The following is a 16,006-nucleotide window of genomic DNA, read 5'->3' as shown; positions in this document are numbered from 1 at the left end:
GACTTATAATAAGAAAGTTGCATTAACAGCTCTTTGAGATACCAATGTTCGCCTATCACATTAGCAAAAATCAAGTTTAACGACACATCCTTTCGGGAAGACTGTGGGGAAATCTTCACTCTGACACGTTACAGGAGGGAGTATAAATCGGTACAACTCTTGTAAAGGAAAAATGGATAATAACTATGAAAATTACAAACGCACATCCCCTTTGGGGCAGGAAATTCACTTCTGGGGATTTGTCTACAGATGGACACGCGCTGCTGTGACATGGCACGTGAAATTATTCATTGCACATTACTTGTTGTAGCAAATGATTGGAAATAATTCATGTCTATCAACGGGAGATTGGCTAAACGAATTGTAGGACATCATACAATGGAATGCTATGCAGCTATAAATAAGAATGAGAAAGTATTCCACACCAATATGGAATGTGCTCCAAGACCGCCTAAAACTAAAAATGAACAAGAGGCAGAAAGTGTTTATAGTAGCTAACTTTTATGTAACAAGGGGCAGAAAAAAATAGGGCAACACTATCCAACGTGCTCATATTTGATATCACAAATTTTGGAAGCTACATAAGAAGTTTGAAAAGCAGCTATGACAAGGCTGGAAGCAAGACATTTCTCTAGATACTTTCTATATGGTTTGATTTTTGAATCATGTGAATACATTACCTACTCAGAAATAAAGATGATAACAATTTTTTAAAAGACTTTTGTCCAGAAAATAATCAGTATATGACTTATTTGGGAAAAGAACTGTTGAAATGTGCCAGTCCTCAGCAGCTCACTCCTAATACCCTCTCCTCCTCCTTCCTCACAGCTCTCCAAGCTAGACCACAGGATACAGACCGAGGCCCGACAACCTGGCAGAGCCTTCTCTCCCACCTCTGTCTGCTTCGTAACTGCAGTGCAAAGGATGGGACGGCTGTTAGGAGCAGGCAGCCAAGTGGCGCGCCCATTCCGCAATATGTAAGCAGGTGGGAGGACGCAGGCAGCTGGTCTGCAGCAGAAAGCAGAGGTGTCCCTGGGAGCCCCAGCAATGATACTGTGCCCTTTCCTCAGTTGAGTGATACAATTCCACCCACTCGTCTCAGGTCCAAAAGAGACGATATGCCAGAAGGAATGACAAATTGTGAAGGCACCTCACCTTGCGAGGAAGCCAGATTCCAAATCACCTATGTGAGAGTAGGTTGGTACAGCCATTTTGGAAGGAAAATTGGCAGTGACTAATTTATGTTTAACATGCTTATGACTCAGCAATTCCACTATTTCATATCTTCCCTAAAGAAACAAGTTCAAGGATGTTTACTTTAGAATTGTTTATAAAACATTTAACAAAATAAACTAGAAACAACCTAAATTTTCATCAGTAGGGAAAAGGTTAAATACCTCCTGGTAAGTCAAAAGTAAAAAAGTTACTGCTGAAATGAAAAGATATCCAGGCAAATCATCGACAGAAAAGCCAAGTTGCAGGACAGTTAAGAACTCAATCATGCCATTTACATAAAAGAAAAAACACTGAATATCCAACATGCATAACCACGTGCTTCTAAGAGTATGTGAGGCAGGGAGCCTTGGAAGGGGATTGACCAGCCTGAAAATAGTGGTTACTTGGGGTCAGGTGGGGTGGGGCGGGGGAGGAGGTCACCAAGAGAAACTTTAGCTTTGTTATAATGTTTGATTTTTTTATAAGAAGAACGTCTTCATGAATTACTTACGTAATTTTAAAACAATCTTCTGCGTCAAAGTGTTCAAAAGGCCTGGGTTTCAATTCCTGGATCTGAGCCAAGACTAAAATTGGCCCTCCAAGAGCTACCCTGTTCCTGGTCTGGGGCCAAGTTCTCTCCCTGATACCGGCTCTCCTTGTTTCAGAACCAGGTGTCCTTATCCTGGAAGAGAGAAGTGGCCGCTTCTAAACGGGAAGGGTCACATGATTTGAGTGGGGAGAGCCAGATCTCTCCCCTCGCTGCACCAAGCACACGAAATACAACCAGAAGTAGGAAGTCCTTCCAATGAGCTAGGAAGTCAATTTGTCTGCACCTCCAGCAGGTAACACACCACATCACCACAACTCCTACCAGCTTTCAAGGAGATCCCGTGTACCTGGAGAGCAGAAGTTAAGTGCTTGTGAATTTGACTTGATGTCTCAGATTCTGTGACAGGCAGTCCGTGGGGTTAGGGTCTGGCTTATCCTACAAGCTTGGGCTGGAGTAAGCAAGTGTCTGGTGGGGGGAAGGTAAATGATGCAATGGTGTGTGGGAGCATATCTGGTCTGAAAGACAGGGTAGGGGGTGAGTGGCTGCTACGACGTCCTGGTCAGAGGTGGAAAGGGAAATCAGTGTGTTTTCTGCCCAGACCTTCTCCCCACCCCAATCCTCATCCCCCAGTACAGCTTGGCTGAACTACCCACAAACATTGGGTTCAACTGGAAGCCAGGGTGAGGATGCTCTAGAAAACCAGTGTGATGCCTGCCCAGGGGTGTGGGACCACAGTCGCAGCCTCCTCCCAGTACCTATCACATCTCACCCACATCCTGACTCCTAAATTGGCAGCTTGCAAGCAAGCTGAGTGATCAGATTTTCTCCCTTGGAAGGCCAGAAGCATTGCTTTTCTTATTTGTATAAGCATATTGTTTGCTTACACAAATAATCACGAAAATTCAAACCCCTCTCTGAAAGCAGGTCATGAAACCATGGAAATACAGCATGTGGACCCAGAAAGGCAGACTTGGGAGGGACAAGGAGGATGCCAGGGGCCTGGGCTGCTCTTAATTCAGGAGCCTCGCTGTCTCTGAGAACATTTCACCTTCTGGCAAACGGGGCAGCTGGAGATAGAGGGTCCAGGTGAGGCCTGTGCCTGGGCAAGTGGGGCCTCTGGGGACCAAGGTATGAGTGGTAACTGGTATCCAGCCATTCTCTTCCAGGTCCTGAGCTTCCCCACAGCCTCTTTGAAAGGGCCAATGCTTCTCTTTCTTTCCAACCCTCACCTCCAGCCCCTGTACCACTATCCCATCGGTCGTCAGGAACAAAAAAATTATGAAATCCTTCATCTGCCAGGGATCAGGAAGTGTGGACCAAGGGAGCCCCAGCCACCGCTTGAGCATCCTGACTTCCTGATGCTGCTAGTCAACATGAAGAAGCACCTGGCCAGAAGGGGACATGTATGGGGCCCGCCCGGTGGCACAGCAGTCAAGTGCGCACGTTCCGTTCCGGCGGCCCAGGGTTTGCCAGTTCGGATCCCAGGGGCGGACATGGCAACGCTTGGCAAAGCCATGCTGTGGTAGGCATCCCACATATAAAGTAGAGGAAGATGGGCACGGATGTTGGCTCAGGACCAGTCTTCCTCAGCAAAAAGAAGAGGATTGGCAGCAGTTAGCTCAGGGCTAATTGTCCTCAAAAAAAAGAAGGGGCTATGTAGTTTGCATTTGAAGGTTGGGTTTGGATGAGTCCTTGGAGCAGAGAGATTTGTGGAATCCAGAGACATACAGGAGCATCTACACACACTACGGTCTGGCCTTAAAATAAAATGTATCAGAAACATCTAGAAGAGGCATCAAGCACGGCAGCTGAGCCTCCGTGCCCTCCCAGCCTGGAGGGTGAGACCCTTGTCTCCAGTAGGGAATGTCCTCCTGATGCAACGTCAACCAACGTAAGCTTCACTGCCACAGCAGCAGGTCCAACTCCCTCCCCCAAAGGCCCTGCCAGGGCCCTAATCCTTGTAGGATGTTGGTTTTCCAACATTTTAACTTACAAACCATCTACAAGAATTTTGACAATCTGTGACCTCACCCCTCCACCAACCTACATTTTTCACCATAATTTTAAATAGCTAATTGCAAATGTTATCTCTGCAATCTTGTAAATTTGACATTTTAAAATAAAACTGTTACATCACTTTTGTAGATGTATCCAATGAAATCTCAATACCATAGTGACTTTTTCCTTGTCAACCACATAAAGTTACCAACAATCTAAACAAATCTAAAAATTATGAACAAATTCTTCAACAGTCAGAAAATTTACAACATTCCTTTTTCTCCTAGAACTGACATTTCCATTCATTTCCCCCATGAAATTCTATGCTAATGTAATATACATTATGCTTAAAAGCATTTTGCTGATCATCCGTCTTCACAGCAATGAAAATACATGTCGAATCAAAACAACTTATAATATTTTTGTGTAACTGTAGGATGCTGAATTTTTAAAATTCTTCTAGACTAAGTCATCATTACATTTATTGTACACAATTGTTAGTAGACAATTGATCAAAATAACAAATATATAAACATAATATCTTACAAATGTCGATTTTTATTGGCAAGATATCTTGATGAGATAGACCTTTTTTAAATTACCTCCTATATTTCTATGTTACCATAATTAGAATGAGGGCTCAATATCAGTCTATACTTATTTTGGTTTTTTAAGTGTAAGTGCTGGGAAAACTTGTACATATGAATAAGAAGTAGATGGGAATGAAAGGAATTTTATTATAGCAATGTCACTCAACTCTTTGAAATCCTTCTAAGTTACCCAAATCACAAGCTCATCTATCATCAAAAATTATGTTTATGATTTATTAAGCAACAACTTATTTGGTCCTCTTTCCGCTTTGTTGGAAGTAAAGAAATGGAAACCGCCAGAGCAGCAAGAGTCCTTAGAGTCGTTCCCCAGACACTGAGATATTCCTTTTGGTGTCCTGGGGGCTCTGATATCCCAGGGCAATGTAACATCCTAGATTAGGAATGTGTGGGAAGCCTGCTGTTCTCCTCTTTTGTGGAGAATGGGAGAAAGGCATATGTACAGTGGGATGTGAAGGGCAGTCCGGACTCCTTCCCACTACTTGTGTGGCTGCCGGTCCTGGAGCTGTGTGCACTAGACTGGGTGAATGCCCAGAGTGACCACAGCTGGTGTCAGGGTGTCAGGTGACTGCAGTGACAACACCTAATCGAACTCTGCTGCACAGTGAGGAGGAGAAGGTTAGAGTGGAGGCCTGGCCCACTCTTACCTCTGACCTCTTTTCTTCTTCATAATAATGTGTGGTGGGGGTGAGGTCAGATAATCAGCTCTCGCATGTTTGGTTCAGTTTGCTATCACTGATAGGAAAATAACTAAGTAAGGCAATAGGATAGAGTGGTGGGTGCAATGAGAGGTACTATTTTAGGTGAGGTGGTCAGTGAAGGCCCCTCTGACAATGTGGCTTCAGCAGAGACCTGAATGTAGGGAAGGTGTCAATCTTGCAGCAGTCTAGGGGAACAGCATGCCAAGAGGAAGGAACCTCAACTTAGAAAGGCCCCAAGGTCAGAAGTGGGCTTGGCATGAATGAGGCACAGTAAGAAGGCCAATGTGGCTGAAGCAGATTGAGCAAAAGGGAGGCAGGCAAGGGTCAGCTCTCCTTGTAAGAAGTTTGGACTTAGTGTGTCAAGCAAGGCCCTTGGAGGTTCTTAAACACGGAAGGGATGATCTCTGTTTTATCACTCTTGCTGCTGTGTGAAGAATGGACCCTGGAGGCAGGATGAGAGTGTGTCAAGAGTGGAAGCAGAGACCAGTTAGGAGGCTGTGGCAACAGACTACACAGGAGATAATGGTGTCTTGGACTAGGGTGATAGGAGAGAAGGTGGTGAGGGATATATTGTGGGCATAGAGACAACAGATCTGGCTGATAGAGTAAACGTGGGAGATGAGAGAAAGAGAGAAATCAAGGGGGACTCACATGTTTGAGAGCTGAGTAATTGGGTAAATGGGGATATTTAATGGGAATGGGGAAGCCTCAGGAAAGAACAGGTATCATGTTGGGGATAGAGGGGACCAAAATTTCCGTTTGGGCCAAGTTATACTTGAGATATCTATTGGACATACATGAGAATATAAAATCTGAATCTCCTTGAGATTCAGATTCCAGAATAACTGGCATGTAGAAGGCATATAATGCCAGGGGTCACGTGAGACTACCTAATGAGAGTATGCAGCTAGAAAAGAGACAATGGCCAAAGACTGAGCCCTAGGCACAACAATACTGAGAAGTTGAAAAGAAGAAAAGGAGCCATCAAAGGAGACTGAAGAGGAGTAACCAATGAGGTAAGAGGAAAATCAGGAGAGGGGAGAGGACAAGGGAGAAAGTGGGTAAAGGAGAAGGAGGTCTACCAGATCCAGTGATGCTGAGAGGTTCAGTACGTGAGGACCTGGAGGGCATCAGACTCCACAAGAAAGATGCGGGGGGCCATAACAAAAGTGAGGACAGAGCCTAAGGACAAAAGCCTGACGGGAATGGGTTCAGGAGAGAATGAAAGGCAAGAAAGCAGAGCCAGTGAGTAGACAAGACTCCTTTGAGTAGTTTTTCTGTGAAATAAAAGTGGGAGCAGGGGCTACAGAGAACTGCCGTGGTAGCTAGAGGGGGCTGTGGGTTCAAAAGAGGATTTTTATGTTTAAGATGGGAGTTGTTATAGCACATTGGTAGATTCATATGAATCAATCAGTAGGAGGGAAAGAGAAACAATGCAGGAGAGAAAAAGGAGGATTACAGGAGCTAAAGCCTTGAGTAGCCCATAGAGGTGGTGATGAAGGGAGGTGATATACATGGGTACAGATGCAAGCAGGTCAGTAATTCCTGAGGTAGAAAAACAAGGCAGCTTTTTCCTGACTGCTCCTGTCTTATGAATGAGCTAGCACATAGAGTGTGCTCAGTAATGCTAGCTATTCAGATCCTTGTGGCGGTTATTCCTGCTGTGAATGGGTTCTCCTCTCCTGGCTCCCTAAGCAGCACCGTTTTCACTGCTTAGCTCTTAATCTCAAACCAAACAGGCTGACCTGCCCTGACTACTGGCACATTCTCTCGGAGTCATCCTCTGGCAAACTCCAAACGTTGTTGTGCTTTACCTTCAACCCCTTAAGGTCCCTACTGTCTTCTAGAAGAGTCTGAGATGCATCTCCCTCTTACTCATTATTACATGGCAAGTGGGAACAGTGGCTCTCACAGGCAATACATGCATAAGAGTTTATGCAATCACAGGCAATAAATGCATAAGAATGCCAAGATTTTAAAGCACCTATTAATCAATATAATGAGTATAGAATAGTAGTCATCAGCAAACATTGAAAAAAAATCAGGTACTGGAGAAATTAGTTGAATCTGACAAAGCAATGAAATTTATTAACAACAATCCAGATAAGAGGCAAGATTTTATCTATCTACATCAGGTGAAAAAAGTTGAAAGCAGTTAAGATAAAAATTGTGTAAGGGTGCCATTTGAAAGATGTCCATGCGGCTTGTTGTGAAACAAACTCACAGCTAAAAAGCCTGGTCTTAAGGCCTCCTGCTGACTTAGCAGCCTGACCTCAACTCTAAGAATTGATGGAGGGTGTTACCCTGTGGCTTGCATCAAGTCATTCAAGAAGAGACCAATGACCCTGTCTCAGATTCTCAAGCCAGTAACCCAAATCAAAGTCCTGAATCTTTGACCCAGGAAAATCAGGATCAGAATCTTTGACCTAAGAACCATCTGAGAGGGTTAATTTGTGATCTGTGCCTGTGTGTTAAGTGGCCGTACAACACCAGGAAAGTATTTAAAGGAAAAAAAAAAAAAAAGAAAAAGCATAGAGCTAATACTGTAAATGAAACCCATAGCTTTAACATTTCGTGTTACGTTTAGAAATAAGTTTTAGGATTCTTACGGTAATCTGTCTTTGTTACTTAATGTGTTTGAAACATTAAAGAATCTCAAATACTAACCTGTAATTTCAATTTAAAATGTATAATTGGGGGCTGGCCCAGTGGCCGAGTGGTTGAGTTCGTGCACTCTGCTTCAGCGGCCCAGGGTTTTGGCAGTTCGAATCCTGGGCACAGATAAGGCACTGCTCATCAAGCCATGCTCAGGTGGCGTCCCACATGCCACAACTAGAAGGACCCACAACTAAAAAATACACAACTATATACCGGGAAGCTTTGGGAGAAAAAGGAAAATAAATAAATAAATAAAATCTTTAAAAAATTAAAATTAAAAAAATAAAATGTATAATTGATATTAGACTTCTGATTTTATTTTTTTTATTATTCTTTTTTTTTCTGTTTTGTATGTGGGATACCACCACAGCATGGCTTGATGAGCAGTGTGTAGATCTACACCCAGGATCCAAACCCATAAACACCAGGCCGTTGAAGCAGAGTGCACGAATTTAACCACTATGCCACCAGGCTGACCCCAAGACTTCTGATTTTAATTTGAAGGGTAGAAAACAATCTGAATATGTTTGTAAAGAGTGAATTTTTAGAACCTGATTTACTACATTTTTTTTTTCATTTGTTTTTTTTGGAGTTACAAGAATTACTTAGGTGCTCAGAAAGATTTTGCTCATTAGATTTTTATGTCTGCCCTGGCAGGCATTTGAAGTCTTTGAAAGAGTCATATAGTAAGTTTGCAGATTTAATAAATTCGTAGTTTAAAATATTTAAGGGAATGCAATAAACTATGCTAGAAAAGGGAGTTAAATATTTAGCAAGATTTACTATATTAAGCAATATAATAACTGAGCATTAATATAAAAAGCGAAAGAGGTTATTCTCGTTGTTACACCAAAAAAATGGCCTTATAAATAGAATAGCAAGATTTGTTGAGTTGACTTAAAATGTTAAGGAAATTTTGGTTCTTAAATTTATAATTGTAATAAAGTTAATTACACAAATTTAGGTTCAAGTAACTGTTTGCACACAAGCAACTCTTGAACCTTAAAAAAAACAAAAAGTTAACTGACATCACAGGAAGTCAATGTGCCTTTGCAGCCCTCCAAGTCAGAAGACCACAGAGAGAGGCCTCTCCCAAAGTGGTTTTCATGAAGCTGTGTCTGCCTTTGCCCTTTCCAACATGGTGACAGTCACTGAGCCCTTCATCCTCATTGGTCCCTTTGAATCCCTGATGTTGGGCATCTATGCTGCCCAGTCTCAGCACTGAGTCCCAATAGGGAAAACATCCACCCACCACATACCCGTGCATGCGCACATGCGCGCGCACACACGCACACACACACACACAAACAACAAAAAAGTAATTTTTAAATAATTCAGATTCTTTGCTTATTTCCATGAAGCCCGTGGAAAGTGTACATAGCCCAAGTGACATTTCTTAGAACTCCCTCTTTCTCTCATATCCATTTCCCACACAGCTGTCTCCACCCTTTCTCTTCCCAACTCCCTATCCAAATTCCTACACCATGTTCCAGACCCCTTGCTCTTTACAGATTTGGCATCACTAAAGTCCAAAAACTGTCTGGCTGAGGCAGAACTGCCCCTTTGAGGACAGGGATAAGAGAAAAAAGGCTAAAACACAGTGCTAAGAAAAATTATCCAAAACAAAGGGAATAGGCAAAAAGACTATTCATGCCTCTTTAGTGTCTAACTAGCCCACCTAAAAGACATCAGATGCTATAGGGCAGGGGTCCACAAAATGTTTCCTTTAAGAGGCCAGATAATTAATCTTTTAGGCCTGAGGGTCATAAGGTCTCTGTCACAACTACTCAACACTGCTATTGCAGTGAAAGCAGCCATTGGCAACCTGTAACAAATGGACAGGATGTGCTCCGGTACCTTTCTATTACGAAAACCGGCAGGAGGCTGGTTAAGCCCACAGGAAGTTTGCTTTACTCTAGAGGAGAGTACCTTTGTTTAACTATTTACCACTGAGCAAGGCCCAGATGCTGTAGTCAGATGTTAACTTGCAGAAGATTGATGAGTGATGAGTAATTTTTGTCCAGTAGAATAATAAATTATTTCTGTCTGAGAGAAGCAGTAAACCCAAATGTTATATTATTGCCCTGGTTTTTATCTAACTTTGCTGTCTTATTCTAGCAGTCTTTATTCCACTGATTTTATGTATTTATTTATATGTACAGCTGTATCTACATCTATCTTTCTATGCGTGTATATATATATGTATATATATGTATATGATGTATATATGTAGATATATGTGTATGTATACATATGTATATGTATGTATATGTGTATATATGTGTATATATGTATATATATATGTATATGGTTGCCCCAATACTGAGTTAAATAAAATTTTGACACATTTACTATGTATTTATAAGAGAATTATATTTTTAACATCTTACAAGTTATACTTTGACATCTTCTATGCCCATAGTTTTTGTCCTGTCCCTTTGGAACCAAAATCACTTGAGTTAACCAGGACCAGATTGCCCCACCATTCCCCAGGCCTTGGAGGCTTTGCAGTCCCTCCTCCAGCACTGACCCATCCTCAAAGCTGAGGCTCCTAGAGTTAAAAAGAGGCTTGGACAGTGAGACGGGGCTGAGTGGATTAAGAGGAACTGCAGGAAGCAGGACCTACAGGGCAAGTTCCACCTGTCCTGACTCTCTGACCTCACCCAGGGAGTTCTGTGGGGATAAAGAGGGAAGCTGTCTCCAGTTCTTCCTCTACTCCCCAAACACTGAGTCATGCTTCAGCATGAACATGCAGTAAACCTTGAATTGCAAGGGCAATAGGTATCTGAAGTCCTCAAAATGTCTGTCCTTTGCCCAAGAAATTCTAATAAGAAAAAAATCAAGGATGTGCAACAAATTTTACATATTTTATAGATGTTTACTAGAGCATTGTTAAAATAGTTTTTAAAAAATTAGAAATAACCTGATTATCCAACCATTGGGGACTCGTTAAATAATTTGTTGTATCTCTACATGATAAAATATTAAGCAGCCATTAAAAACCACATTTAAGTAGACTGTCTTATGGCATGGATAAATGTTCATTTTATAGTGTTAGATGAAAATAAAAGTAAATTACAAAATAAACTATATGATTTCAAATTTGATGAATATATACAATGTATATATAATTATATGTTATTTCTACATATAATATGTATTATGTATACACATATATGTCTACACATATGTAAATATATAATCTATAGTATAGTGTATATGCTATATCTAATATATATTATATAATACTATATATTTAATATCTGCTCTAGAAAGCAGAAAGATTAGACAATTATGATGGTGAAGATAGCATACATCTATACTCCTGCTCAGCCTGGGGGACTGATTTTTGAGCCCTCAAGGAGGGAAAGGTTAGGACCAGAGAGCAAGACAGCTATTTGTTGAGAGTCTTTGTGTTTCCCGCTGTGTTGGGTGAAGACAAAGGACAGCACAGCTATTGAAGGCCCCACCTCACCCATCCTACAGACTGTGGAGCAGTTTGGCGACCCTCCAGAGCTTAAGGAAGCCATCTGCAGAGGAGAGGAAGCAAAATCGTGTGTGGACTTGCCGCTGACTTCATGAGCTGCACCATGACCGTGGGAAATTCCTGAAGCAATGGGAGAGACTTGGAGAGAAGGCAGAGGCCCTGCATCAGCAACTATAGGCAGGAGCCCACATACCATAGATGTTTATCTCTCTGGCTGGAGAAGTCTAAGGACATTTGGTCCCAACGTTAAGTACCATGAGAGATTTACAAACCCACTCCCTTGGCCACAAAAGGAAATAAACACTAACCAGCTTGCAGTGAGGTAGGGGAAGGATGGGTGGGAACAGGGTGAGCTTCAAGAAAGTTTTCACAGAAGAAGTGAAATTTAAGCTAGGCCCTGAAAAATGAGAAGAATTTCTATTAATAGACTTGGGGTAGGTGAAATAGAAGCAAAGATAAAGAGAGGGGAAAGTGCAGGGGGCAACTTAGATGTGACTAGAGCAAGGCTGGGCATAGCTAGTGCAGAAAGAGATAAGACTGGTGTTTGGAAGAAACAGAATGCCACAGTACGGTTTGGATTTAATTCTGTGGGTGATATGGCCAATTGGTCACCCCTCAACCCTTGTGACATGACTCCAAGACAACATTTGTTCAATGTTTACTTTCACTCCACCATTTCCTCCTGCTTAAGAAGAAAAAGAAGGTTGAGGCACAGAGAAGAAGGCTTTTGCACAGAAAACCAGTACCAAACTTCACACCCAAGTATACTCACTTGGCTCCTTTCTTTGCTTCATTGTTTCAGCCACTGGGAACTATCTTGAGGGTGATGTTCTTCACCAATATCAAAAGTTCAGCTTCCAAAAGAAATGCCCAATGCTAACCATGAGGCACAATGGTAAGAGCACTGAGCTGGGATTCCCAGCTTTTAAACAAACTTGCTGATTGACCCATGACCACTCACTCAACTTCTCCACTCTATTTTTCCCACTTGTAAAATGGACTCATTTGAATGAGATGATATCTAAGGTCCTTTCCAGTTATAAAAACAAATGGCGCTAGCACCCTGTTTTGTGTCTACCTTTGCTGTTTCATAAAGTAAATTCATCTTTGCCAATTCCCTTCTTATCTCTGCTTCCTCCAGCCCCAGCAGAAACCAATACTGATCTTCTTCACTCCTCTCTTAAGAAAGAGCTTTATCTCCTTGTTTATTTAGGTGATGAGAACTATCCAGATAACAGACCTGGAATGGCCTGGAGGCAACAAAAAAGCAAGTGAAGTAGACCAATTATGATAATAATAATAAAAACCCACACTGTCAATTCCTTTTTATTACACAAGAAAAATATTCTTACTGAAGAAAAGGTAAAGAAAATAAAAACCCCCATAATGCCCACACAGTCATTGAATAGCTGCATTTGTATAGCACTTTCCTGTTATTTTTTCAACTTCACTTTTTAGTCTTCAGAACGATTCATGCAAGTGAGTTTAATCTTCAGTCCAGCATCTGGCACAGTGCCCAGGACAAAAGTTTAATAAATATTGAATGAAAAAAAATCTCTTTTTTTATGTGTGCTTTTCCCAGCTTTATTGAGATATAATTGACATATAATATTGTGTAAGTTTAAGGCATACAATGTGATGATTTGATACATGTATACATTGTGAAATGTTTACCACAATAAAGTTAGTTAACATACCCTTAACTTCACATAATTAGAATTTGGTGGTGGTGGTGGTGGTGGTTTTGATGAGAACATTGGAGCTCTACTCTCATAGCAACTTTTAAGTATACAATACAGTATTGTTAACTACAGTCACCATGCTGTACACTACATCCCTGGGACTTATTCACCCTATAACTGAATGTTTGTACCCTTTGACCAACATCTCCCATTTCCCCCACCCCCAGTCCCTGGCAACCACCATTCTAGTCTCTGTTTCTATGAGTTCAATGTTTTTAGATTCCACATATGAAATCATACAGTATTTGTCTTTCTCTGTCTGACCTATTCACTTAGCATAAGGTCTTCAAAGTCCATCCATGTTGTTACAAATTGCAGGACTTCCTTCTTTTTGAGGCTGAAAAATATTCCATTGTATGTATATATACCACATTTTCTTTATTCGTTCATCCACTGACGGACACTTAAGTTGTTTCCTCTTCTTGGCTATTGTGAATAAAGCTGCAACATATACAGGAGTGCAGATATCTCTTTGAAATAGTGATTTCATTTCCTTTGGACATATACCTAGAAGTAGAATTGCTGGATCATATGGTAGTTCTATTTTTACTTTTTTTTCAGGAACCTCAATACTGTTTTCCATAGTAGCTGTACCAATTTATATTCCTACAACAGTGTACAGGGTTCCCTTTTCTCCACATCCTTGATAGAATTTTATCTCTTGTCTTTTTGATAATAGCCATTCTAACAGATGTGCGGTGATATCTCATTGTGGTTTTCATTTGTATTTCCCTGACAATTAGTGATCCTGGGCACCATTTCATGTACTTGTTGACCATTTGTATGTCTTCTTTGGAGAAATATATATTCAAGTTCTCTGTCCATTTTTTAATTGCATCATTTGGTTTTTTACTATTGAGTTGTAGGAGTTCCTTACATATTTTGGATATTAACCCTTTATCACACAGATGGTTTGCAAATATTTTCTCCCATTCTATAGGTTATCTTTTCATTTTGTTGACTGTTTCTTCTGCTAAGCAGAAGCACTTTAGTTTGATGTGATCTCACTTATTTATTTTGCTTTTGTTGCTTGTGCTTTTGGTGTCCTATGCAAAACAATTATTGCCAAGACCAATGTAAAGAGCTTTCTCCCCATGTTTTCGCCAAGGAGTTTCACGGTTTCAGGTCTTACGTTTAAGTTCTTAATCAACGTCAAGTTAATATTTGTGAGTGGTGCAAGAGAGGGTTCTAATTTTATTCTTTTGCATGTGAATAAGCAGTTTACCCAACACCATTTATTGAAGAGACTATCCTTTCCCCATTGAGTATTCTTGGCTTCCTTGTCAAATGTTAATTGACCATATATGCATGGGTTTATTTCTGGGCTCTTGATTCTGTTCCATTGGTCTATGTGTCTGTTTTTATGCCAGTACCATACTGTTTTGATTACAACAGTTTTGTAATACAGTTTAAAATCAGGAAGTGTGATGCCTCCAGCTTTGTTCATTCTCAAGATAGCTTTGGCTATTCAAGCTGTTTTGTGGTTCTATACAAATTTTAGGATTGTTTTTTCTATTTCTGGTAAACGCCGCTGGAATTTTGATAGATTGCATTGAATCTGTAGATTGCTTTGAGTAGCATGAACATTTTAACAATATTAATTCTTCTGACCCATGAACACAGAATATCTTTCCATTTATTTGTGTCTTCAATTTCTTTCAGCAACATCTTGCAGTTTTGTTGGTATATAGATCTTTCATTCCCTTGATTAAATTTATTCCAAGTATTTTATTGTTTTTGAAGCTATTGTAAATGGAACTGTTTTATTTTTTTTTCAGATATTTCATTGTTGGGGCACAAAAATGCAACTGATTTTTGAATGTTTATTTTATATCCTGAAACTTTACTGAATTCATCTATTAGTTCTAATAGTATTTTGGTGGAGTCTTTAGGATTTTCTATATGCAAGATCATGTCATCAGCAAACAGAGACAATTTTACTTCTTCCTTCTTGATTTGGATGCCTTTTTTTTCTTTTTCTTGACTAATTGCTCTGGCTAAGACTTCCAACACTACGTTGAATAGGAGTGGTGACAGTAGGCACCCTTGTCTTATTCCTGATCATAAAGGGAAAGCTTTCAATCTTTCACTGTTGAGTATGCTTTTAGCTGTGGGCTTGTCACATATGGCCTTTATCATGATGAGGTACGTTCCTTCTAAACCTAATTTGTTGAGAGTTTTCTCGTGAAAGAATGTTGATTTTTGTCAAATGCTTTTTCTGCATCTATTAAGATGATCCTGTGATTTCTTTCATTCTACTGATATGGCATTTCACATTTATTGATTTACATATGTGGAAACAGCCTTATATCTCAGGGATAAATCCCACTTGGTCGTAGTGTATGATCCTTTTAAGGTGCTGTTGAATTCAGTTTGCTAATATTTTGTTGAGAATTTTTACGTCTATGTGCATCAGGGATATTGGCCTGTAGTTTTCTTTTATTGTAGTATTCTTACATGGCTGTAGTGTCACAGTAATGCTAGCCTCATAAAATGAGTTTGGAAGTGTTCCCTCCTCTTCTATCTTTCGGAAGAGTTTGAGAAGAATTGGTATTAATTCTTCTTTAAATGTTTGGTAGAATTCACCAGTGAAGCCATCTGATGCTGGGCTTTTCTTTGTTGGGAGATTTTTGATTACTGATTCAATCTCCTTACTTGTTATTGTTCTGTTCAGATTTTCTATTTCTTCACTATTGAGACTTGGTAGATTGTATGTTTCTAGGAATTTATCCATTTTTCTAACTGTCCAATTTGTTGGCATATAACTGTTAATAGTAGTCTCACATGATCTTTGTATTTCTTTGATATTGGTTGTAATGTCTTCTCTTTCATTTATAATTTTATTTATTGAGTCCTCTCTCTTTTTTCTTAGTAAGTCTAGCTAAAGGTTTATCTTTCAAAAAACCAACTCTTGGTTTTGTGAATCTTTTCTATTGTTTTTCTATTCTCTCTTTCATTTATTTCTGCTCTGATCTTTTTTTATCTCCTCCCTTCTGCTAACTTGAGACTTAGTTTGTTCTTCTATTTCTACTTCCTTGAGGTATAAG

At 40.3% G+C, this 16,006-nt stretch overlaps 1 protein-coding gene across 2 annotated transcripts in view; it reads right to left on the bottom strand.

Moving 5' to 3' along the window:
* The window catches only part of IL37 (interleukin 37), a 169,593-nt gene that overhangs the window by 99,711 nt on the left and 53,876 nt on the right, over positions 1-16,006 (bottom strand). The gene's annotated exons all lie outside the window — the stretch shown is intronic.

This window comes from Equus caballus, chromosome 15 (assembly GCF_041296265.1).
Source record: "Equus caballus isolate H_3958 breed thoroughbred chromosome 15, TB-T2T, whole genome shotgun sequence".
Taxonomy (NCBI): domain Eukaryota; kingdom Metazoa; phylum Chordata; class Mammalia; order Perissodactyla; family Equidae; genus Equus; species Equus caballus.
The sequence above is the reverse complement of the archived record's forward strand: the minus strand, read 5'-3'. Positions and strand labels throughout refer to the sequence as shown.